The sequence below is a fragment of the Syngnathus scovelli genome, chromosome 10, assembly GCF_024217435.2.
Source record: "Syngnathus scovelli strain Florida chromosome 10, RoL_Ssco_1.2, whole genome shotgun sequence".
NCBI lineage: Eukaryota > Metazoa > Chordata > Actinopteri > Syngnathiformes > Syngnathidae > Syngnathus > Syngnathus scovelli.
The window spans coordinates 13,459,454-13,484,831 of record NC_090856.1 but is presented as its reverse complement, the minus strand read 5'-3'; positions in this window follow the sequence as shown (position 1 = coordinate 13,484,831).

Below are 25,378 nucleotides of genomic sequence, written 5' to 3'. Positions count from 1 at the left end.
ACTCTGGTTGGGTGCGCATAGTAAAAAATGCTCTTGGCAGCTAGAGAGTGCCGCGTTGAAGACTGCGCATGAAGAAATAACCACCTGCAACGTTTGGTTTAATGTTTTGGGTGCATTTTTAATTTTATTGCTTAAATCGCATTTTCTCGACGAGCTGAGCACGTTTTCTGAAATGTGCTCCTCCCGTCACTCTGGTTGGGTGCACATAGTAAAAAGTGCTCTTGGCAGCTAGAGAGTGCCGCGTTGACCACTGCGCATGAAGAAATAACAACCTGCAACGTTTGGTTTAGGTTTTAGGTGCATTTTAAATTTTATTGCTTAAATCGCATTTTCTCGACGAGCTGAGCACGTTTTCTGAAATGTGCTCCTCCCGTCACTCTGGTTGGGTGCGCATAGTAAAAAGTGCTCTTGGCAGCTAGAGAGTGCCGCGTTGACCACTGCGCATGAAGAAATAACCACCTGCAACGTTTGGTTTAGGTTTTGGGTGCATTTTTAATTTTATTGCTTAAATCGCATTTTCTCGTCGAGCTGAGCACGTTTTCTAAAATGCGCTCCTCCCGTCACTCTGGTTGGGTGTGCATAGTAAAAAGTGCTCTTGGCAGCTAGAGAGTGCCGCGTTGACCACTGCGCATGAAGAAATGACCATCTGCAACGTTTGGTTTAGGTTGTGGGTGCATTTTTAATTTTATTGCTTAAATCGCATTTTCTCGACGAGCTGAGCACGTTTTCTGAAATGTGCTCCTCCCGTCACTCTGGTTGGGTGCGCATAGTAAAAAGTGCTCTTGGCAGCTAGAGAATGCCGCGTTGACCACTGCGCATGAAGAAATAACCACCTGCAACGTTTGGTTTAGGTTTTGGGTGCATTTTTAATTTTATTGCTTAAATCGCATTTTCTCGACGAGCTGAGCACGTTTTCTGAAATGTGCTCCTCCCGTCACTCTGGTTGGGTGTGCATAGTAAAAAGTGCTCTTGGCAGCTAGAGAGTGCCGCGTCGACCACTGCGCATGAAGAAATGACCATCTGCAACGTTTGGTTTAGGTTTTGGGTGCATTTTTAATTTTATTGCTTAAATCGCATTTTCTCGACGAGCTGAGCACGTTTTCTGAAATGCGCTCCTCCCGTCACTCTGGTTGAGTGTGCATAGTAAAAAGTGCTCTTGGCAGCTAGAGAGTGCCGCGTTGACCACTGCGCATGAAGAAATGACCATCTCCAACGTTTGGTTTAGATTTTAGGTGCATTATTAATTTTATTGCTTAAATCGCATTTTCTCGACGAGCTGAGCACGTTTTCTGAAATGTGCTCCTCCCGTCACTCTGTTTGGGTGCGCATAGTAAAAAGTGCTCTTGGCAGCTAGAGAGTGCCGCGTTGACCACTGCACATGAAGAAATGACCATCTGCAACGTTTGGTTTAGGTTTTGGGTGCATTTTTAATTTTATTGCTTAAATCGCATTTTCTCGACGAGCTGAGCACGTTTTCTGGAATGTGCTCCTCCCGTCACTCTGGTTGGGTGTGTATAGTAAAAAGTGCTCTTGGCAGCTAGAGAGTGCCGCGTTGACCACTGCGCATGAAGAAATGACCATCTGCAGCGTTTGGTTTAGGTTTTAGGTGCATTTTTAATTTTATTGCTTAAATCGCATTTTCTCGACGAGCTGAGCACGTTTTCTGAAATATGCTCCTCCAGTCACTCTGGTTGGGTGCGCATCATAAAAAGTGCTCTTGGCAGCTAGAGAGTGCCGCGTTGACTGCTGCGCATGAAGAAATAACCACCTGCAACTTTTGGTTTAGGTTTTAGGTGCATTTTTAATTTTATTGCTTTATCCGCATTTTCTCGACGAGCTGAGCACGTTTTCTGAAATGCGCTCCTCCCGTCACTCTGGTTGGGTGCGCATAGTAAAAAGTGCTCTTGGCAGCTAGAGAGTGCCGCGTTGACCACTGCGCATGAAGAAATAACCACCTGCAACGTTTGGTTTAGGTTTTAGGTGCATTTTTAATTTCATAGCTTAAATCGCATTTTCTCGACGAGCTGAGAACGTTTTCTAAAATGTGCTCCCGTCACTCTGGTTGAGTGCGCATAGTAAAAAGTGCTCTTGGCAGCTAGAGAGTGCCGCGTTGACCACTGCGCATGAAGAAATGACCATCTGGAACGTTTGGTTTAGGTTTTGGGTGCATTTTTAATTTTATTGCTTAATTCGCATTTTCTCGACGAGCTGAGCACGTTTTCTGAAAAGTGCTCCTCCCGTCACTCTGGTTGGGTGCGCATAGTAAAAAGTGCTCTTGGCAGCTAGAGAGTGCCGCGTTGACCAATGCGCATGAAGAAATAACCACCTGCAACGTTTGGTTTAGGTTTTGGGTGCATTTTTAATTTTATTGCTTAAATCGCATTTTCTCGACGAGCTGAGCACGTTTTCTGAAATGTGCTCCTCCCGTCACTCTGGTTGGGTGCGCATAGTAAAAAGTGCTCTTGGCAGCTAGAGAGTGTCGCGTTGACCACTGCACATGAAGAAATGACCATCTGCAACGTTTGGTTTAGGTTTTGGGTGCATTTTTAATTTTATTGCTTAAATCGCATTTTCTCGACGGGCTGAGCACGTTTTCTGGAATGTGCTCCTCCCGTCACTCTGCTTGGTTGCGCATAGTAAAAAGTGCTCTTGGCAGCGACAGAGTGCCGCGTTGACCACTGCGCATGAAGAAATAACCACCTGCAACGTTTGGTTTAGGTTTTAGGTGCATTTTTAATTTTATTGCTTGAATCGCATTTTCTCGACGAGCTGAGCACGTTTTCTGAAATGTGCTCCTCCCGTCACTCTGGTTGGGTGCGCATAGTAAAAAGTGCTCTTGGCAGCTAGAGAGTGCCGCGTTGACCACTGCGCATGAAGAAATAACCACCTGCAACGTTTGGTTTAGGTTTTAGGTGCATTTTTAATTTTATTGCTTTAATCGCATTTTCTCGTTGAGCTGAGCACGTTTTCTGAAATGTGCTCCTCCCGTCACTCTGGTTGGGTGCGCATAGTAAAAAGTGCTCTTGGCAGCTAGAGAGTGCCGCGTTGACCACTGCGCATGAAGAAATAACCACCTGCAACGTTTGGTTTAGGTTTTGGGTGCATTTTTAATTTTATTGCTTAAATCGCATGTTCTCATCGAGCTGAGCACGTTTTCTGAAATGCGCTCCTCCCGTCACTCTTGTTGGGTGTGCATAGTAAAAAGTGCTGTTGGCAGCTAGAGAGTGCCGCGTTGACCACTGCGCATGAAGAAATGACCATCTGCAACGTTTGGTTTAGGTTTTGGGTGCATTATTAATTTTATTGCTTAAATCGCATTTTTTCGACGAGCTGAGCACGTTTTCTGAAATGTGCTCCTCCCGTCACTCTGGTTGGGTGCGCATAGTAAAAAGTGCTCTTGGCAGCTAGAGAGTGCCGCGTTGACCACTGCGCATGAAGAAATAACCACCTGCAACGTTTGGTTTAGGTTTTGGGTGCATTTTTAATTTTATTGCTTAAATCGCATTTTCTCGACGAGCTGAGCACGTTTTCTGAAATGTGCTCCTCCCGTCACTCTGGTTGGGTGTGCATAGTAAAAAGTGCTCTTGGCAGGTAGAGAGTGCCGCGTTGACCACTGCGCATGAAGAAATGACCATTTGCAACGTTTGGTTTAGGTTTTGGGTGCAGTTTTACTTTTATTGCTTAAATCGCATTTTCTCGACGAGCTGAGCACGTTTTCTGAAATGTGCTCCCCCCGTCACTCTGGTTTGGTGCGCATAGTAAAAAGTACTCTTGGCAGCTAGAGAGTGCCGCATTGACCACTGCGCATGAAGAAATGACCATCTGCAACGTTTGGTTTAGGTTTTAGGTGCATTTTTTATTTTATTGCTTAAATAGCCTTTTCTGGACGAGCTGAGCACGTTTTCTGAAATGTGCTCCTCCCGTCACTCTGGTTGGGTGCGCATAGTAAAAAGTGCTCTTGGCAGCTAGAGAGTGCCGCGTTGACCACTGCGCATGAAGAAATAACCACCTGCAACGTTTGGTTTAGGTTTTGGGTGCATTTTTAATTTTATTGCTTAAATCGCATTTTCTCGACGAGCTGAGCACGTTTTCTGAAATGTGCTCCTCCCGTCACTCTGGTTGGGTGCGCAAAGTAAAAAGTGCTTTTGGCAGCTAGAGAGTGCCGCGTTGACCAATGCGCATGAAGAAATAACCACCTGCAACGTTTGGTTTAGGTTTTACATAGGTGCATTTTAAATTTTATTGCTTGAATCGCATTTTCTCGACGAGCTGAGCACGTTTTCTGAAATGTGGTCCTCCCGTCACTCTGGTTGGGTGCACATAGTAAAAAGTGCTCTTGGCAGCTAGAGAGTGCCGCGTTGACTGCTGTGCACGAAGAAATAACCACCTGCAACGTTTGGTTTAGGTTTTGGGTGCATTTTTAATTTTATTGCTTAAATCGCATTTTCTCGACGAGCTGAGCACGTTTTATGAAATGTGCTCCTCCCGTCACTCTGGTTGGGTGCGCATAGTAAAAAGTGATCTTGGCAGCTAGAGAGTGCCGCGTTGACCACTGCGCATGAAGAAATAACCACCTGCAACGTTTGGTTTAGGTTTTGGGTGCATTTTTAATTTTATTGCTTAAATCGCATTTTCTCGACGAGCTGAGCACGTTTTCTGAAATGTGCTCCTCCCGTCACTCTGGTTGGGTGTGCATAGTAAAAAGTGCTCTTGGCAGCTAGAGAGTGCCGCGTTTACCACTGCGCATGAAGAAATAACCACCTGCAACGTTTGGTTTAGGTTTTGGGTGCATTTTTAATTTTATTGCTTAAATCGCATTTTCTCGACGAGCTGAGCACGTTTTCTGAAATGTGCTCCTCCCGTCACTCTGGTTGGGTGCGCATAGTAAAAAGTGCTCTTGGTAGCTAGAGAGTGCCGCGTTGACCACTGCGCATGAAGAAATAACCACCTGCAACGTTTGGTTTAGGTTTTGGGTGCATTTTTAATTTTATTGCTTAAATCGTATGTTCTCGTCGAGCTGAGCACGTTTTCTGAAATGCGCTCCTCCCGTCACTCTTGTTGGGTGTGCATATTAAAAAGTGCTCTTGGCAGCTAGAGAGTGCCGCGTTGACCACTGCGCATGAAGAAATGACCATCTGCAACGTTTGGTTTAGGTTTTGGGTGCATTTTTAATTTTATTGCTTAAATCGCATTTTCTCGACGAGCTGAGCACGTTTTCTGAAATGTGCTCCTCCCGTCACTCTGGTTGGGTGCGCATAGTAAAAAGTGCTCTTGGCAGCTAGAGAGTGCCGCGTTGACCACTGCGCATGAAGAAATGACCACCTGCAACGTTTGGTTTAGGTTTTGGGTGCATTTTTAATTTTATTGCTTAAATCGCATTTTCTCGACGAGCTGAGCACGTTTTCTGAAATGCGCTCCTCCCGTCACTCTGGTTGGGTGTGCATAGTAAAAAGTGCTCTTGGCAGCTAGAGAGTGCCGCGTTGACCACTGCGCATGAAGAAATGACCATCTGCAGCGTTTGGTTTAGGTTTTAGGTGCATTTTTAATTTTATTGCTTAAATCGCATTTTCTCGACGAGCTGAGCACATTTTCTGAAATGTGCTCCTCCCGTCACTCTGGTTATAGGTGCGCATAGTAAAAAGTGCTCTTGGCAGCTAGAGAGTGCCGCATTGACCACTGCGCATGAAGAAATAACCACCTGCAACGTTTGGTTTAGGTTTTAGGTGCATTTTAAATTTTATTGCTTAAATCGCATTTTCTCGACGAGCTGAGCACGTTTTCTGAAATGTGCTCCTCCCGTCACTCTGGTTGGGTGCGCATAGTAAAAAGTGCTCTTGGCAGCTAGAGAGTGCCGCGTTGACCACTGCGCATGAAGAAATAACCACCTGCAACGTTTGGTTTAGGTTTTAGGTGCATTTTTAATTTTATTGCTTAAATCGCATTTTCTCGACGAGCTGAGCACGTTTTCTGAAATGTTCTCCTCCCGTCACTCTGGTTGGGTGCGCATAGTAAAAAGTGCTCTTGGCAGCTAGAGAGTGCCGCGTTGACCACTGCGCATGAAGAAATAACCACCTGCAACGTTTGGTTTAGGTTTTAGGTGCATTTTTTATTTTATTGCTTAAATCGCATTTTCTCGACGAGCTGAGCACGTTTTCTGAAATGTGCTCCTCCCGTCACTCTGGTTGGGAGCGCATAGTTAAAAGTGCTCTTGGCAGCTAGAGAGTGCCGCGTTGACCACTGCGCATGAAGAAATAACCACCTGCAACGTTTGGTTTAGGTTTTAGGTGCATTTTTAATTTTATTGCTTAAATCGCATTTTCTCGACGAGGTGAGCACGTTTTCTGAAATGTGCTCCTCCCGTCACTCTGGGTGGGTGCGCATAGTAAAAAGTGCTCTTGGCAGCTACAGAGTGCCGCGTTGACCACTGCGCATGAAGAAATAACCACCTGCAACGTTTGGTTTAGGTTTTAGGTGCATTTTTAATTTTATTGCTTAAATCGCATTTTCTCGACGAGCTGAGCACGTTTTCTGAAATGTGCTCCTCCCGTCACTCTGGTTGGGTGCGCATAGTAAAAAGTGCTCTTGGCAGCTAGAGAGTGCCACGTTGACCACTGCGCATGAAGAAACAACCACCTGCAACGTTTGGTTTAGGTTGTAGGTGCATTTTTAATTGTACGGCTTAAATGGCATTTTCTCGACGAGCTGAGCACATTTTCTGAAATGTGCTCCTCCCGTCACTCTGGTTGGGTGCGCATAGTAAAAAGTGCTCTTGGCAGCTAGAGAGTGCCGCGTTGACCACTGCGCATGAAGAAATAACCACCTACAACGTTTGGTTTGGGTTTTAGGTGCATTTTAAATTTTATTGCTTAAATCGCATTTTCTCGACGAGCTGAGCACGTTTTCTGAAATGTGCTCCTCCCGTCACTCTGGTTGGGTGCGCATAGTAAAAAGTGCTCTTGGCAGCTAGAGAGTGCCGCGTTGACCACTGCGCATGAAGAAATGACCATCTGCAACGTTTGGTTTAGGTTTTATGTGCATTTTTTATTTTATTGCTTAAATAGCCTTTTCTGGACGAGCTGAGCACGTTTTCTGAAATGTGCTCCTCCCGTCACTCTGGTTGGGTGCGCATAGTAAAAAGTGCTCTTGGCAGCTAGAGAGTGCCGCGTTGACCACTGCGCATGAAGAAATAACCACCTGCAACGTTTGGTTTAGGTTTTGGGTGCATTTTTAATTTTATTGCTTAAATCGCATTTTCTCGACGAGCTGAGCACGTTTTCTGAAATGTGCTCCTCCCGTCACTCTGGTTGGGTGTGCAAAGTAAAAAGTGCTCTTGGCAGCTAGAGAGTGCCGCGTTGACCAATGCGCATGAAGAAATAACCACCTGCAACGTTTGGTTTAGGTTTTGGGTGCATTTTTAATTTTATTGCTTAAATCGCATTTTCTCGACGAGCTGAGCACGTTTTCTGAAATGTGCTCCTCCCGTCACTCTGGTTGGGTGCGCAAAGTAAAAAGTGCTCTTGGCAGCTAGAGAGTGCCGCGTTGACCAATGCGCATGAAGAAATAACCACCTGCAACGTTTGGTTTAGGTTTTAGGTGCATTTTTAATTTTATTGCTTAAATCGCATTTTCTCGACGAGCTGAGCACGTTTTCTGACATGTGCTCCTCCCGTCACTCTGGTTGGGTGCGCATAGTAAAAAGTGCTCTTGGCAGCTAGAGAGTGCCGCGTTGACCACTGCGCATGAAGAAATAACCACCTGCAACGTTTGGTTTAGGTTTTAGGTGCATTTTTAATTTCATAGCTTAAATCGCATTTTCTCGACGAGCTGAGAACGTTTTCTAAAATGTGCTCCCGTCACTCTGGTTGAGTGCGCATAGTAAAAAGTGCTCTTGGCAGCTAGAGAGTGCCGCGTTGACCACTGCGCATGAAGAAATAACCACCTGCAACGTTTGGTTTGGGTTTTAGGTGCATTTTTAATTTTATTGCTTAAATCGCATTTTCTCGACGAGCTGAGCACGTTTTCTGAAATGTGCTCCTCCCGTCACTCTGGTTGGGTGCGCATAGTAAAAAGTGCTCTTGGCAGCTAGAGAGTGCCGCGTTGACCACTGCGCATGAAGAAATGACCATCTGGAACGTTTGGTTTAGGTTTTGGGTGCATTTTTAATTTTATTGCTTAATTCGCATTTTCTCGACGAGCTGAGCACGTTTTCTGAAAAGTGCTCCTCCCGTCACTCTGGTTGGGTTCGCATAGTAAAAAGTGCTCTTGGCAGCTAGAGAGTGCCGCGTTGACCAATGCGCATGAAGAAATAACCACCTGCAACGTTTGGTTTAGGTTTTGGGTGCATTTTTTATTTTATTGCTTAAATCGCATTTTCTCGACGAGCTGAGCACGTTTTCTGAAATGTGCTCCTCCCGTCACTCTGGTTGGGTGCGCATAGTAAAAAGTGCTCTTGGCAGCTAGAGAGTGTCGCGTTGACCACTGCACATGAAGAAATGACCATCTGCAACGTTTGGTTTAGGTTTTGGGTGCATTTTTAATTTTATTGCTTAAATCGCATTTTCTCGACGGGCTGAGCACGTTTTCTGGAATGTGCTCCTCCCGTCACTCTGCTTGGTTGCGCATAGTAAAAAGTGCTCTTGGCAGCGACAGAGTGCCGCGTTGACCACTGCGCATGAAGAAATAACCACCTGCAACGTTTGGTTTAGGTTTTAGGTGCATTTTTAATTTTATTGCTTAAATCGCATTTTCTCGACGAGCTGAGCACGTTTTCTGAAATGTGCTCCTCCCGTCACTCTGGTTGGGTGCGCATAGTAAAAAGTGCTCTTGGCAGCTAGAGAGTGCCGCGTTGACCACTGCGCATGAAGAAATAACCACCTGCAACGTTTGGTTTAGGTTTTAGGTGCATTTTTAATTTTATTGCTTTAATCGCATTTTCTCGTTGAGCTGAGCACGTTTTCTGAAATGTGCTCCTCCCGTCACTCTGGTTTGGTGCGCATAGTAAAAAGTGCTCTTGGCAGCTAGAGAGTGCCGCGTTGACCACTGCGCATGAAGAAATAACCACCTGCAACGTTTGGTTTAGGTTTTGGGTGCATTTTTAATTTTATTGCTTAAATCGCATGTTCTCATCGAGCTGAGCACGTTTTCTGAAATGCGCTCCTCCCGTCACTCTTGTTGGGTGCGCATAGTAAAAAGTGCTGTTGGCAGCTAGAGAGTGCCGCGTTGACCACTGCGCATGAAGAAATGACCATCTGCAACGTTTGGTTTAGGTTTTGGGTGCATTTTTAATTTTATTGCTTAAATCGCATTTTTTCGACGAGCTGAGCACGTTTTCTGAAATGTGCTCCTCCCGTCACTCTGGTTGGGTGCGCATAGTAAAAAGTGCTCTTGGCAGCTAGAGAGTGCCGCGTTGACCACTGCGCATGAAGAAATAACCACCTGCAACGTTTGGTTTAGGTTTTGGGTGCATTTTTAATTTTATTGCTTAAATCGCATTTTCTCGACGAGCTGAGCACGTTTTCTGAAATGTGCTCCCCCCGTCACTCTGGTTTGGTGCGCATAGTAAAAAGTACTCTTGGCAGCTAGAGAGTGCCGCATTGACCACTGCGCATGAAGAAATGACCATCTGCAACGTTTGGTTTAGGTTTTAGGTGCATTTTTTATTTTATTGCTTAAATAGCCTTTTCTGGACGAGCTGAGCACGTTTTCTGAAATGTGCTCCTCCCGTCACTCTGGTTGGGTGCGCATAGTAAAAAGTGCTCTTGGCAGCTAGAGAGTGCCGCGTTGACCACTGCGCATGAAGAAATAACCACCTGCAACGTTTGGTTTAGGTTTTGATTGCATTTTTAATTTTATTGCTTAAATCGCATTTTCTCGACGAGCTGAGCACGTTTTCTGAAATGTGCTCCTCCCGTCACTCTGGTTGGGTGCGCAAAGTAAAAAGTGCTTTTGGCAGCTAGAGAGTGCCGCGTTGACCAATGCGCATGAAGAAATAACCACCTGCAACGTTTGGTTTAGGTTTTAGGTGCATTTTAAATTTTATTGCTTGAATCGCATTTTCTCGACGAGCTGAGCATGTTTTCTGAAATGTGGTCCTCCCGTCACTCTGGTTGGGTGCACATAGTAAAAAGTGCTCTTGGCAGCTAGAGAGTGCCGCGTTGACTGCTGCGCACGAAGAAATAACCACCTGCAACGTTTGGTTTAGGTTTTGGGTGCATTTTTAATTTTATTGCTTAAATCGCATTTTCTCGACGAGCTGAGCACGTTTTATGAAATGTGCTCCTCCCGTCACTCTGGTTGGGTGCGCATAGTAAAAAGTGATCTTGGCAGCTAGAGAGTGCCGCGTTGACCACTGCGCATGAAGAAATAACCACCTGCAACGTTTGGTTTAGGTTTTGGGTGCATTTTTAATTTTATTGCTTAAATCGCATTTTCTCGACGAGCTGAGCACGTTTTCTGAAATGTGCTCCTCCCGTCACTCTGGTTGGGTGTGCATAGTAAAAAGTGCTCTTGGCAGCTAGAGAGTGCCGCGTTTACCACTGCGCATGAAGAAATAACCACCTGCAACGTTTGGTTTAGGTTTTGGGTGCATTTTTAATTTTATTGCTTAAATCGCATTTTCTCGACGAGCTGAGCACGTTTTCTGAAATGTGCTCCTCCCGTCACTCTGGTTGGGTGCGCATAGTAAAAAGTGCTCTTGGTAGCTAGAGAGTGCCGCGTTGACCACTGCGCATGAAGAAATAACCACCTGCAACGTTTGGTTTAGGTTTTGGGTGCATTTTTAATTTTATTGCTTAAATCGCATGTTCTCGTCGAGCTGAGCACGTTTTCTGAAATGCGCTCCTCCCGTCACTCTTGTTGGGTGTGCATATTAAAAAGTGCTCTTGGCAGCTAGAGAGTGCCGCGTTGACCACTGCGCATGAAGAAATGACCATCTGCAACGTTTGGTTTAGGTTTTGGGTGCATTTTTAATTTTATTGCTTAAATCGCATTTTCTCGACGAGCTGAGCACGTTTTCTGAAATGTGCTCCTCCCGTCACTCTGGTTGGGTGCGCATAGTAAAAAGTGCTCTTGGCAGCTAGAGAGTGCCGCGTTGACCACTGCGCATGAAGAAATGACCACCTGCAACGTTTGGTTTAGGTTTTGGGTGCATTTTTAATTTTATTGCTTAAATCGCATTTTCTCGACGAGCTGAGCCCGTTTTCTGAAATGCGCTCCTCCCGTCACTCTGGTTGGGTGTGCATAGTAAAAAGTGCTCTTGGCAGCTAGAGAGTGCCGCGTTGACCACTGCGCATGAAGAAATAACCACCTGCAACGTTTTGTTTAGGTTTTAGGTGCATTTTTAATTTTATTGCTTAAATCGCATTTTCTCGACGAGCTGAGCACGTTTTCTGAAATGTGCTCCTCCCGTCACTCTGGTTGGGTGCGCATAGTAAAAAGTGCTCTTGGCAGCTAGAGAGTGCCGCGTTGACCACTGCGCATGAAGAAATGACCATCTGCAACGTTTGGTTTAGGTTTTGGGTGCATTTTTAATTTTATTGCTTAATTCGCAATTTCTCGACGAACTGAGCACGTTTTCTGAAAAGTGCTCCTCCCGTCACTCTGGTTGGGTGCGCATAGTAAAAAGTGCTCTTGGCAGCTAGAGAGTGCCGCGTTGACCACTGCGCATGAAGAAATAACCACCTGCAACGTTTGGTTTAGGTTTTGGGTGCATTTTTAATTTCATTGCTTAAATCGCATTTTCTCGACGAGCTGAGCACGTTTTCTGAAATGTGCTCCTCCCGTCACTCTGGTTGGGTGCGCATAGTAAAAAGTGCTCTTGGCAGCTAGAGAGTGCCGCGTTGACTGCTGCGCATGAAGAAATAACCACCTGCAACGTTTGGTTTAAGTTTTGGGTGCATTTTTAATTTTATTGCTTAAATCGCATTTTCTCGACGAGCTGAGCACGTTTTCTGAAATGTGGTCCTCCCGTCACTCTGGTTGGGTGCGCATAGTAAAAAGTGCTCTTGGCAGCTAGAGAGTGCCGCGTTGACCACTGCGCATGAAGAAATGACCATCTGCAACGTTTGGTTTAGGTTTTGGGTGCATTTTTAATTTTATTGCTTAAATCGCATTTTCTCGACGAGCTGAGCACGTTTTCTGAAATGTGCTCCTCCCGTCACTCTGGTTGGGTGCGCATAGTAAAAAGTGCTCTTGGCAGCTAGAGAGTGCCGCGTTGACTGCTGCGCATGAAGAAATAACCACCTGCAACGTTTGGTTTAGGTTTTGGGTGCATTTTTAATTTTATTGCTTAAATCGCATTTTCTCGACGAGCTGAGCACGTTTTCTGAAATGTGCTCCTCCCGTCACTCTGGTTGGGTGTGCATAGTAAAAAGTGCTCTTGGCAGCTAGAGAGTGCCGCGTTGACCACTGCGCATGAAGAAATGACCATCTGCAACGTTTGGTTTAGGTTTTGGGTGCAGTTTTAATTTTATTGCTTAAATCGCATTTTCTCGACGAGCTGAGCACGTTTTCTGAAATGTTCTCCTCCCGTCACTCTGGTTTGGTGCGCATAGTAAAAAGTGCTCTTGGCAGCTAGAGAGTGCCGCATTGACCACTGCGCATGAAGAAATGACCATCTGCAACGTTTGGTTTAGGTTTTATGTGCATTTTTTATTTTATTGCTTAAATAGCCTTTTCTGGACGAGCTGAGCACGTTTTCTGAAATGTGATCCTCCCGTCACTCTGGTTGGGTGCGCATAGTAAAAAGTGCTCTTGGCAGCTAGAGAGTGCCGCGTTGACCACTGTGCATGAAGAAATAACCACCTGCAACGTTTGGTTTAGGTTTTGGGTGCATTTTTAATTTTATTGCTTAAATCGCATTTTCTCGACGAGCTGAGCACGTTTTCTGAAATGTGCTCCTCCCGTCACTCTGGTTGGGTGCGCAAAGTAAAAAGTGCTCTTGGCAGCTAGAGAGTGCCGCATTGACCACTGCGCATGAAGAAATGACCATCTGCAACGTTTGGTTTAGGTTTTAGGTGCATTTTTTATTTTATTGCTTAAATAGCCTTTTCTGGACGAGCTGAGCACGTTTTCTGAAATGTGCTCCTCCCGTCACTCTGGTTGGGTGCGCATAGTAAAAAGTGCTCTTGGCAGCTAGAGAGTGCCGCGTTGACCACTGCGCATGAAGAAATAACCACCTGCAACGTTTGGTTTAGGTTTTGGGTGCATTTTTAATTTTATTGCTTAAATCGCATTTTCTCGACGAGCTGAGCACGTTTTCTGAAATGTGCTCCTCCCGTCACTCTGGTTGGGTGCGCAAAGTAAAAAGTGCTTTTGGCAGCTAGAGAGTGCCGCGTTGACCAATGCGCATGAAGAAATAACCACCTGCAACGTTTGGTTTAGGTTTTAGGTGCATTTTAAATTTTATTGCTTGAATCGCATTTTCTCGACGAGCTGAGCACGTTTTCTGAAATGTGGTCCTCCCGTCACTCTGGTTGGGTGCACATAGTAAAAAGTGCTCTTGGCAGCTAGAGAGTGCCGCGTTGACTGCTGCGCACGAAGAAATAACCACCTGCAACGTTTGGTTTAGGTTTTGGGTGCATTTTTAATTTTATTGCTTAAATCGCATTTTCTCGACGAGCTGAGCACGTTTTATGAAATGTGCTCCTCCCGTCACTCTGGTTGGGTGCGCATAGTAAAAAGTGATCTTGGCAGCTAGAGAGTGCCGCGTTGACCACTGCGCATGAAGAAATAACCACCTGCAACGTTTGGTTTAGGTTTTGGGTGCATTTTTAATTTTATTGCTTAAATCGCATTTTCTCGACGAGCTGAGCACGTTTTCTGAAATGTGCTCCTCCCGTCACTCTGGTTGGGTGTGCATAGTAAAAAGTGCTCTTGGCAGCTAGAGAGTGCCGCGTTTACCACTGCGCATGAAGAAATAACCACCTGCAACGTTTGGTTTAGGTTTTGGGTGCATTTTTAATTTTATTGCTTAAATCGCATTTTCTCGACGAGCTGAGCACGTTTTCTGAAATGTGCTCCTCCCGTCACTCTGGTTGGGTGCGCATAGTAAAAAGTGCTCTTGGTAGCTAGAGAGTGCCGCGTTGACCACTGCGCATGAAGAAATAACCACCTGCAACGTTTGGTTTAGGTTTTGGGTGCATTTTTAATTTTATTGCTTAAATCGCATGTTCTCGTCGAGCTGAGCACGTTTTCTGAAATGCGCTCCTCCCGTCACTCTTGTTGGGTGTGCATATTAAAAAGTGCTCTTGGCAGCTAGAGAGTGCCGCGTTGACCACTGCGCATGAAGAAATGACCATCTGCAACGTTTGGTTTAGGTTTTGGGTGCATTTTTAATTTTATTGCTTAAATCGCATTTTCTCGACGAGCTGAGCACGTTTTCTGAAATGTGCTCCTCCCGTCACTCTGGTTGGGTGCGCATAGTAAAAAGTGCTCTTGGCAGCTAGAGAGTGCCGCGTTGACCACTGCGCATGAAGAAATGACCACCTGCAACGTTTGGTTTAGGTTTTGGGTGCATTTTTAATTTTATTGCTTAAATCGCATTTTCTCGACGAGCTGAGCACGTTTTCTGAAATGCGCTCCTCCCGTCACTCTGGTTGGGTGTGCATAGTAAAAAGTGCTCTTGGCAGCTAGAGAGTGCCGCGTTGACCACTGCGCATGAAGAAATAACCACCTGCAACGTTTTGTTTAGGTTTTAGGTGCATTTTTAATTTTATTGCGTAAATCGCATTTTCTCGACGAGCTGAGCACGTTTTCTGAAATGTGCTCCTCCCGTCACTCTGGTTAGGTGCGCATAGTAAAAAGTGCTCTTGGCAGCTAGAGAGTGCCGCATTGACCACTGCGCATGAAGAAATAACCACCTGCAACGTTTGGTTTAGGTTTTAGGTGCATTTTAAATTTTATTGCTTAAATCGCATTTTCTCGACGAGCTGAGCACGTTTTCTGAAATGTGCTCCTCCCGTCACTCTGGTTGGGTGCGCATAGTATAAAGTGCTCTTGGCAGCTAGAGAGTGCCGCGTTGACCACTGCGCATGAAGAAATAACCACCTGCAACGTTTGGTTTAGGTTTTAGGTGCATTTTTAATTTTATTGCTTAAATCGCATTTTCTCGACGAGCTGAGCACGTTTTCTGAAATGTGCTCCTCCCGTCACTCTGGTTGGGTGCGCATAGTAAAAAGTGCTCTTGGCAGCTAGAGAGTGCCGCGTTGACCACTGCGCATGAAGAAATAACCACCTGCAACGTTTGGTTTAGGTTTTAGGTGCATTTTTAATTTTATTGCTTAAATCGCATTTTCTCGACGAGCTGAGCACGTTTTCTGAAATGTGCTCCTCCCGTCACTCTGGTTGGGTGCGCATAGTAAAAAGTGCTCTTGGCAGCTAGAGAGTGCCGCGTTGACCACTGCGCATGAAGAAATGACCATCTGCAACGTTTGGTTTAGGTTTTGGGTGCATTTTTAATTTTATTGCTTAATTCGCAATTTCTCGACGAACTGAGCACGTTTTCTGAAAAGTGCTCCTCCCGTCACTCTGGTTGGGTGCGCATAGTAAAAAGTGCTCTTGGCAGCTAGAGAGTGCCGCGTTGACCACTGCGCATGAAGAAATAACCACCTGCAACGTTTGGTTTAGGTTTTGGGTGCATTTTTAATTTCATTGCTTAAATCGCATTTTCTCGACGAGCTGAGCACGTTTTCTGAAATGTGCTCCTCCCGTCACTCTGGTTGGGTGCGCATAGTAAAAAGTGCTCTTGGCAGCTAGAGAGTGCCGCGTTGACTGCTGCGCATGAAGAAATAACCACCTGCAACGTTTGGTTTAAGTTTTGGGTGCATTTTTAATTTTATTGCTTAAATCGCATTTTCTCGACGAGCTGAGCACGTTTTCTGAAATGTGGTCCTCCCGTCACTCTGGTTGGGTGCGCATAGTAAAAAGTGCTCTTGGCAGCTAGAGAGTGCCGCGTTGACCACTGCGCATGAAGAAATGACCATCTGCAACGTTTGGTTTAGGTTTTGGGTGCATTTTTAATTTTATTGCTTAAATCGCATTTTCTCGACGAGCTGAGCACGTTTTCTGAAATGTGCTCCTCCCGTCACTCTGGTTGGGTGCGCATAGTAAAAAGTGCTCTTGGCAGCTAGAGAGTGCCGCGTTGACTGCTGCGCATGAAGAAATAACCACCTGCAACGTTTGGTTTAGGTTTTGGGTGCATTTTTAATTTTATTGCTTAAATCGCATTTTCTCGACGAGCTGAGCACGTTTTCTGAAATGTGCTCCTCCCGTCACTCTGGTTGGGTGTGCATAGTAAAAAGTGCTCTTGGCAGCTAGAGAGTGCCGCGTTGACCACTGCGCATGAAGAAATGACCATCTGCAACGTTTGGTTTAGGTTTTGGGTGCAGTTTTAATTTTATTGCTTAAATCGCATTTTCTCGACGAGCTGAGCACGTTTTCTGAAATGTTCTCCTCCCGTCACTCTGGTTTGGTGCGCATAGTAAAAAGTGCTCTTGGCAGCTAGAGAGTGCCGCATTGACCACTGCGCATGAAGAAATGACCATCTGCAACGTTTGGTTTAGGTTTTATGTGCATTTTTTATTTTATTGCTTAAATAGCCTTTTCTGGACGAGCTGAGCACGTTTTCTGAAATGTGATCCTCCCGTCACTCTGGTTGGGTGCGCATAGTAAAAAGTGCTCTTGGCAGCTAGAGAGTGCCGCGTTGACCACTGTGCATGAAGAAATAACCAACTGCAACGTTTGGTTTAGGTTTTGGGTGCATTTTTAATTTTATTGCTTAAATCGCATTTTCTCGACGAGCTGAGCACGTTTTCTGAAATGTGCTCCTCCCGTCACTCTGGTTGGGTGCGCAAAGTAAAAAGTGCTCTTGGCAGCTAGAGAGTGCCGCGTTGACCAATGCGCATGAAGAAATAACCACCTGCAACGTTTGGTTTAGGTTTTGGGTGCATTTTTAATTTAATTGCTTAAATCGCATTTTCTCGACGAGCTGAGCACGTTTTCTGAAATGTGCTCCTCCTGTCACTCTGGTTGGGTGCGCAAAGTAAAAAGTGCTCTTGGCAGCTAGAGAGTGCCGCGTTGACCAATGCGCATGAAGAAATAACCACCTGCAACGTTTGGTTTAGGTTTTAGGTGCATTTCAAATTTTATTGCTTGAATCGCATTTTCTCGACGAGCTGAGCACGTTTTCTGAAATGTGCTCCTCCCGTCACTCTGGTTGGGTGCACATAGTAAAAAGTGCTCTTGGCAGCTAGAGAGTGCCGCTTTGACTGCTGCGCATGAAGAAATAACCACCTGCAACGTTTGGTTTAGGTTTTGGGTGCATTTTTAATTTTATTGCTTAAATCGCATTTTCTCGACGAGCTGAGCACGTTTTCTGAAATGTGCTCCTCCCGTCACTCTGGTTGGGTGCGCATAGTAAAAAGTGCTCTTGGCAGCTAGAGAGTGCCGCGTTGACCACTGCGCATGAAGAAATAACCACCTGCAACGTTTGGTTTAGGTTTTAGGTGCATTTTAAATTTTATTGCTTAAATCGCATTTTCTCGACGAGCTGAGCACGTTTTCTGAAATATGCTCCTCCCGTCACTCTGGTTGGGTGCGCTTAGTAAAAAGTGCTCTTGGCAGCTAGAGAGTGCCGCGTTGACCACTGCGCATGAAGAAATAACCACCTGCAACGTTTGGTTTAGGTTTTAGGTGCATTTTTAATTTTATTGCTTAAATCGCATTTTCTCGACGAGCTGAGCACGTTTTCTGAAATGTGCTCCTCCCGTCACTCTGGTTGGGTGCGCATAGTAAAAAGTGCTCTTGGCAGCTAGAGAGTGCCGCGTTGACCACTGCGCATGAAGAAATAACCACCTGCAACGTTTGGTTTAGGTTTTAGGTGCATTTTTTATTTTATTGCTTAAATCGCATTTTCTCGACGAGCTGAGCACGTTTTCTGAAATGTGCTCCTCCCGTCACTCTGGTTGGGTGCGCATAGTAAAAAGTGCTCTTGACAGCTAGAGAGTGCCGCGTTGACCACTGCGCATGAAGAAATAACCACCTGCAACGTTTGGTTTAGGTTTTAGGTGCATTTTTTATTTTATTGCTTAAATCGCATTTTCTCGACGAGCTGAGCACGTTTTCTGAAATGTGCTCCTCCCGTCACTCTGGTTGGGTGCGCATAGTAAAAAGTGCTCTTGGCAGCTAGAGAGTGCCGCGTTGACCACTGCGCATGAAGAAATAACCACCTGCAACGTTTGGTTTAGGTTTTAGGTGCATTTTTAATTTTATTGCTTAAATCGCATTTTCTCGACGAGGTGAGCACGTTTTCTAAAATGTGCTCCTCCCGTCACTCTGGGTGGGTGCGCACAGTAAAAAGTGCTCTTGGCAGCTACAGAGTGCCGCGTTGACCACTGCGCATGAAGAAATAACCACCTGCAACGTTTGGTTTAGGTTTTAGGTGCATTTTTAATTTTATTGCTTAAATCGCATTTTCTCGACGAGCTGAGCACGTTTTCTGAAATGTGCTCCTCCCGTCACTCTGGTTGGGTGCGCATAGTAAAAAGTGCTCTTGGCAGCTAGAGAGTGCCACGTTGACCACTGCGCATGAAGAAACAACCACCTGCAACGTTTGGTTTAGGTTTTAGGTGCATTTTTAATTGTACGGCTTAAATGGCATTTTCTCGACGAGCTGAGCACATTTTCTGAAATGTGCTCCTCCCGTCACTCTGGTTGGGTGTGCATAGTAAAAAGTGCTCTTGGCAGCTAGAGAGTGCCGCGTTGACTGCTGCATATGAAGAAATAACCACCTGCAACGTTTGGTTTAGGTTTTAGGTGCATTTTTAATTTTATTGCTTAAATCTCATTTTCTCGACGAGCTGAGCACGTTTTCTGAAATGTGCTCCTCCCGTCACTCTGGTTGGGTGCGCATAGTAAAAAGTGCTCTTGGCAGCTAGAGAGTGCCGCGTTGACTGCTGCGCATGAAGAAATAACCACCTGCAACGTTTGGTTTAGGTTTTGGGTGCATTTTTAATTTTATTGCTTAAATAGCATTTTCTCGTCGAGCTGAACACGTTTTCTGAAATGCGCTCCTCCCGTCACTCTGGTTGGGTGCGCATAGTAAAAAGTGCTCTTGGCAGCTAGAGAGTGCCGCGTTGACCACTGCGCATGAAGAAATAACCACCTGCAACGTTTGGTTTAAGTTTTGGGTGCATTTTTAATTTTATTGCTTAAATCGCATTTTCTCAACGAGCTGAGCACGTTTTCTGAAATGTGCTCCTCCTGTCACTCTGGTTGGGTGCGCATAGTAAAAAGTGCTCTTGGCAGCTAGAGAGTGCCGCGTTCACCACTGCACATGAAGAAATAACCACCTGCAACGTTTGGTTTAGGTTTTGGGTGCATTTTTAATTTTATTGCTTAAATCGCATTTTCTCGACGAGCTGAGCACGTTTTCTGAAATGTGCTCCTCCCGTCACTCTGGTTGGGTGCGCATAGTAAAAAGTGCTCTTGGCAGCTAGAGAGTGCCGCGTTGACCACTGCGCATGAAGAAATGACCATCTGCAACGTTTGGTTTAGGTTTTGGGTGCATTTTTAATTTTATTGCTTAAATCGCATTTTCTCGACGAGCTGAGCACGTTTTCTGGAATGTGCTCCTCCCGTCACTCTGGTTGGGTGTGCATAGTAAAAAGTGCTCTTGGCAGCGAGAGAGTGCCGCGTTGACCACTGCACATGAAGAAATGACCATCTGCAACGTTTGGTTTAGGTTTTGGGTGCATTTTTAATGTTATTGCTTAAATCGCATTTTCCCGACGAGCTGAGCACGTTTTCTGGAATGTGCTCCTCCCGTCACTCTGGTTGGGTGTGTATAGTAAAAAGTGCTCTTGGCAGCTAGAGAGTGCCGCGTTGACCACTGCGCATGAAGAAATAACCACCTGCAACGTTTGGTTTAGGTTTTGGGTGCATTTTTAATTTTATTGCTTAAATCGCATTTTCTCGACGAGCTGAGCACGTTTTCTGAAATGTGCTCCTCCCGTCACTCTGGTTGGGTGCGCATAGTAAAAAGTGCTCTTGGCAGCTAGAAAGTGCCACGTTGACCACTGTGCATGAAGAAATAACCACCTGCAACGTTTGGTTTAGGTTTTGGGTGCATTTTTAATTTTATTGCTTAAATCGCATGTTCTCGTCGAGGTGAGCACATTTTCTGAAATGCACTCCTCCCGTCACTCTTGTTGGGTGTGCATAGTAAAAAGTGCTCTTGGCAGCTAGAGAATGCCGCGTTGACCACTGCGCATGAAGAAATGACCATCTGCAACGTTTGGTTTAGGTTTTGGGTGCATTTTTAATTTTATTGCTTAAATCGCATTTTCTCGACGAGCTGAGCACGTTTTCTGAAATGTGCTCCTCCCGTCACTCTGGTTGGGTGCGCATAGTAAAAAGTGCTCTTGGCAGCTAGAGAGTGCCGCGTTGACCACTGCGCATGAAGAAATAACCACCTGCAACGTTTGGTTTAGGTTTTAGGTGCATTTTTAATTTTATTGCGTAAATCGCATTTTCTCGACGAGCTGAGAACGTTTTCTGAAATGTGCTCCTCCCGTCACTCTGGTTGGGTGTGCATAGTAAAAAGTGCTCTTGGCAGCTAGAGAGTGCCGCGTTGACCACTGCGCATGAAGAAATGACCATCTGCAGCGTTTGGTTTAGGTTTTAGGTGCATTTTTAATTTTATTGCTTCAATCGCATTTTCTCGACGAGCTGAGCACGTTTTCTGAAATGTGCTCCTCCCGTCACTCTGGTTGGGTGCGCATAGTAAAAAGTGCTCTTGGCAGCTAGAGAGTGCCGCGTTGACCACTGCGCATGAAGAAATAACCACCTTCAACGTTTGGTTTAGGTTTTGGGTGCATTTTTAATTTTATTGCTTAAATCGCATTTTCTCGACGAGCTGAGCACGTTTTCTGAAATGTGCTCCTCCCGTCACTCTGGTTAGGTGCGCATAATAAAAAGTGCTCTTGGCAGCTAGAGAGTGCCGCGTTGACTGCTGCGCATGAAGAAATAACCACCTGCAACGTTTGGTTTAGGTTTTAGGTGCATTTTTAATTTTATTGCTTAAATCGCATTTTCTCGACGTGCTGAGCACGTTTTCTGAAATGTGCTCCTCCCGTCACTCTGGTTGGGTGCGCATAGTAAAAAGTGCTCTTGGCAGCTAGAGAGTGCCGCGTTGACCACTGCGCATGAAGAAATAACCACCTGCAACGTTTGGTTTAGGTTTTGGGTGCATTTTTAATTTTATTGCTTAAATCGCATTTTCTCGACGAGCTGAGCACGTTTTCTGAAATGTGCTCCTCCCGTCACTCTGGTTGGGTGCGCATAGTAAAAAGTGCTCTTGGCAGCTAGAGAGTGCCGCGTTGACCACTGCGCATGAAGAAATGACCATCTGCAACGTTTGTTTTAGGTTTTGGGTGCATTTTTAATTTTATTGCTTAAATCGCATTTTCTCGTCGAGCTGAGCACGTTTTCTGAAATGTGCTCCTCCCGTCACTCTGGTTGGGTGTGCATAGTAAAAAGTGCTCTTGGCAGCTAGAGAGTGCCGCGTTGACCACTGCGCATGAAGAAATTGACCATCTGCAACGTTTGGTTTAGGTTTTGGGTGCATTTTTAATTTTATTGCTTAAATCGCATTTTTTCGACGAGCTGAGCACGTTTTCTGAAATGTGCTCCTCCCTTCACTCTGGTTGGGTGCGCATGGTAAAAAGTGCTCTTGGCAGCTAGAGAGTGCCGCGTTGAACACTGCGCATGAAGAAATTGACCATCTGCAACGTTTGGTTTAGGTTTTGGGTGCATTTTTAATTTTATTGCTTAAATCGCATTTTCTCGACGAGCTGAGCACGTTTTCTGAAATGTGCTCCTCCCGTCACTCTGGTTGGGTGCGCATAGTAAAAAGTGCTCTTGGCAGCTAGAGAGTGCCGCGTTGACCACTGCGCATGAAGAAATGACCATCTGCAACGTTTGGTTTAGGTTTTAGGTGCATTTTTAATTTTATTGCTTAAATCGCATTTTCTCGACGAGCTGAGCACGTTTTCTGAAATGTGCTCCTCCCGTCACTCTGGTTGGGTGCGCATAGTAAAAAGTGCTCTTGGCAGCTAGAGAGTGCTGCGTTGACTGCTGCGAATGAAGAAATAACCACCTGCAACGTTTGGTTTAGGTTTTAGGTGCATTTTTAATTTTATTGCTTAAATCGCATTTTCTCGACGAGCTGAGCACGTTTTCTGAAATGTGCTCCTCCCGTCACTCTGGTTGGGTGCGCATAATAAAAAGTGCTCTTGGCAGCTAGAGAGTGCCGCGTTGACCACTGCGCATGAAGAAATAACCACCTGCAACGTTTGTTTTAGGTTTTGGGTGCATTTTTAATTGTATTGCTTAAATCGCATTTTCTCGACGAGCTGAGCACGTTTTCTGAAATGTGCTCCTCCCTTCACTCTGGTTGGGTGCGCATAGTAAAAAGTGCTCTTGGAGGCTAGAGAGTGCCGCGTTGACCATTGCGAATGATGAAATAACCACCTGCAACGTTTGGTTTAGGTTTTAGGTGCATTTTTAATTTTATTGCTTAAATCGCATTTTCTTGACGAGCTGAGCACGTTTTCTGAAATGTGCTCCTCCCGTCACTCTGGTTGGGTGCGCATAGTAAAAAGTGCTCTTGGCAGCTAGAGAGTGCCGCGTTGACCACTGCGCATGAAGAAATAACCGCCTGCAACGTTTGGTTTAGGTTTTGGGTGCATTTTTAATTTTATTGCTTAAATCGCATTTTCTCGTCGAGTTGAGCACGTTTTCTGAAATGTGCTCCTCCCGTCACTCTGGTTGGGTGCGCATAGTAAAAAGTGCTCTTGGCAGCTAGAGAGTGCCGCGTTGACCACTGCGCATGAAGAAATGACCATCTGCAACGTTTGGTTTAGGTTTTAGGTGCATTTTTAATTTTATTGCTTAAATCGCATTTTCTCGACGAGCTGAGCACGTTTTCTGAAATGTGCTCCTCCCGTCACTCTGGTTGGGTGCGCATAGTAAAAAGTGCTCTTGGCAGCTAGAGAGTGCCGCGTTGACTGCTGCGCATGAAGAAATATCCACCTGCAACGTTTGGTTTAGGTTTTAGGTGCATTTTTAATTTTATTGCTTAAATCGCATTTTCTCGACGAGCTGAGCACCTTTTCTGAAATGTGCTCCTCCCGTCACTCTGGTTGGATGCGCATAGTAAAAAGTGCTCTTGGCAGCTAGAGAGTGCCGCGTTGACCACTGCGCATGAAGAAATAACCACCTGCAACGTTTGGTTTAGGTTTTGGGTGCATTTTTAATTTTATTGCTTAAATCGCATTTTCTGGACGAGCTGAGCACGTTTTCTGAAATGTGCTCCTCCCGTCACTCTGGTTGGGTGCGCATAGTAAAAAGTGCTCTTGGCAGCTAGAGAGTGCCGCGTTGACCACTGCGCATGAAGAAATAACCATCTGCAACGTTTGGTTTAGGTTTTAGGTGCATTTTTAATTTTATTGCTTAAATCGCATTTTCTCGACGAGCTGAGCACGTTTTCTGAAATGTGCTCCTCCCGTCACTCTGGTTGGGTGCGAATAGTAAAAAGTGCTCTTGGCAACTAGAGAGTGCCGCGTTGACCACTGCGCATGAAGAAATGACCATTTGCAACGTTTGGTTTAGGTTTTAGGTGCATTTTTATTTTTATTGCTTAAATTGCATTTTCTCGACGAGCTGAGCACGTTTTCTGAAATGTGCTCATCCCGTCACTCTGGTTGTGTGCGCATAGTAAAAAGTGCTCTCGGCAGCTAGAGAGTGCCGCGTTGACTGCTGCGCATGAAGAAATAACCACCTGCAACGTTTGGTTTAGGTTTTAGGTGCATTTTTAATTTTATTGCTTAAATCGCATTTTCTCGACGAGCTGAGCACGTTTTCTGAAATGTGCTCCTCCCGTCACTCTGGTAGGGTGCGCATAGTAAAAAGTGCTCTTGGCAGCTAGAGAGTGCCGCGTTGACCACTGCGCATGAAGAAATAACCACCTGCAACGTTTGGTTTAGGTTTTGGGTGCATTTTTAATTTTTTTGCTTAAATCGCACTTTCTCGTCGAGCTGAGCACGTTTTCTGAAATGTGCTCCTCCCGTCACTCTGGTTGGGTGCGCATAGTAAAAAGTGCTCTTGGCAACTAGAGAGTGCCGCGTTGACCACTGCGCATGAAGAAATGACCATTTGCAACGTTTGGTTTAGGTTTTAGGTGCATTTTTAATTTTATTGCTTAAATCGCATTTTCTCGACGAGCTGAGCACGTTTTCTGAAATGTGCTCCTCCCGTCACTCTGGTTGGGTGCGCATAGTAAAAAGTGCTCTTGGCAGCTAGAGAGTGCCGCGTTGACCACTGCGCATGAAGAAATGACCTTCTGCAACGTTTGGTTTAGGTTTTAGGTGCATTTTTTTTATTTTAATGCTTAAATAGCATTTTCTGGACGAGCTGAGCACGTTTTCTGAAATGTGCTCCTCCCGTCACTCTGGTTGGGTGTGCATAGTAAAAAGTGCTCTTGGCAGCTAGAGAGTGCCGCGTTGACCACTGCGCATGAAGAAACGACCATCTGTGTTAGGGTTTTCAGGTTAGTTTGATCCTATGATTATGTTGGAATGTAGACTGTAATGATTAAATCAATCACGTCTGGCCCTCACAATGTAATAATTAAATCAATCACGTCTGGCCCTCACAATGCAGAGTCTGTTTCCCACAATAGTGTAAAACACCCCCTGCTCTGATCTTATCAGAGGCCGGGGGTTCACCAAACCTGTCCACTCCCACCCCCACTTTGTTCCTCCTAATAAATATGCCCTTGCAGGAAGGAGAGTTCAGACTTCATTCGATAATCGCTGTTCAGACAGCGACGAATGGACTCTCCACCTGCAGGTGTCTAAAAAGAACTTGCTTGTCTTCTGTTTCGTTCTTGCAAAATAAGTTGGAGTGAGCAAATCTCTAACAATCTGCAACGTTTGGTTTAGGTTTTAGGTGCATTTTTAATTTTATTGCTTAAATCGCATTTTCTGGACGAGCTGAGCACGTTTTCTGAAATGTGCTCCTCCCGTCACTCTGATTGGGTGCGCATAGTAAAAAGTGCTCTTGGCAGCTAGAGAGTGCCGCGTTGACCACTGCGCATGAAGAAATAACCACCTGCAACGTTTGGTTTAGGTTTTGGGTGCATTTTTAATTTTATTGCTTAAATCGCATTTACTCGACGAGCTGAGCACGTTTTCTGAAATGTGCTCCTACCGTCACTCTGGTTGGGTGCGCATAGTAAAAAGTGCTCTTGGCAGCTAGAGAGTGCCGCGTTGACTGCTGCGCACGAAGAATTAACCACCTGCAACGTTTGGTTTAGGTTTTA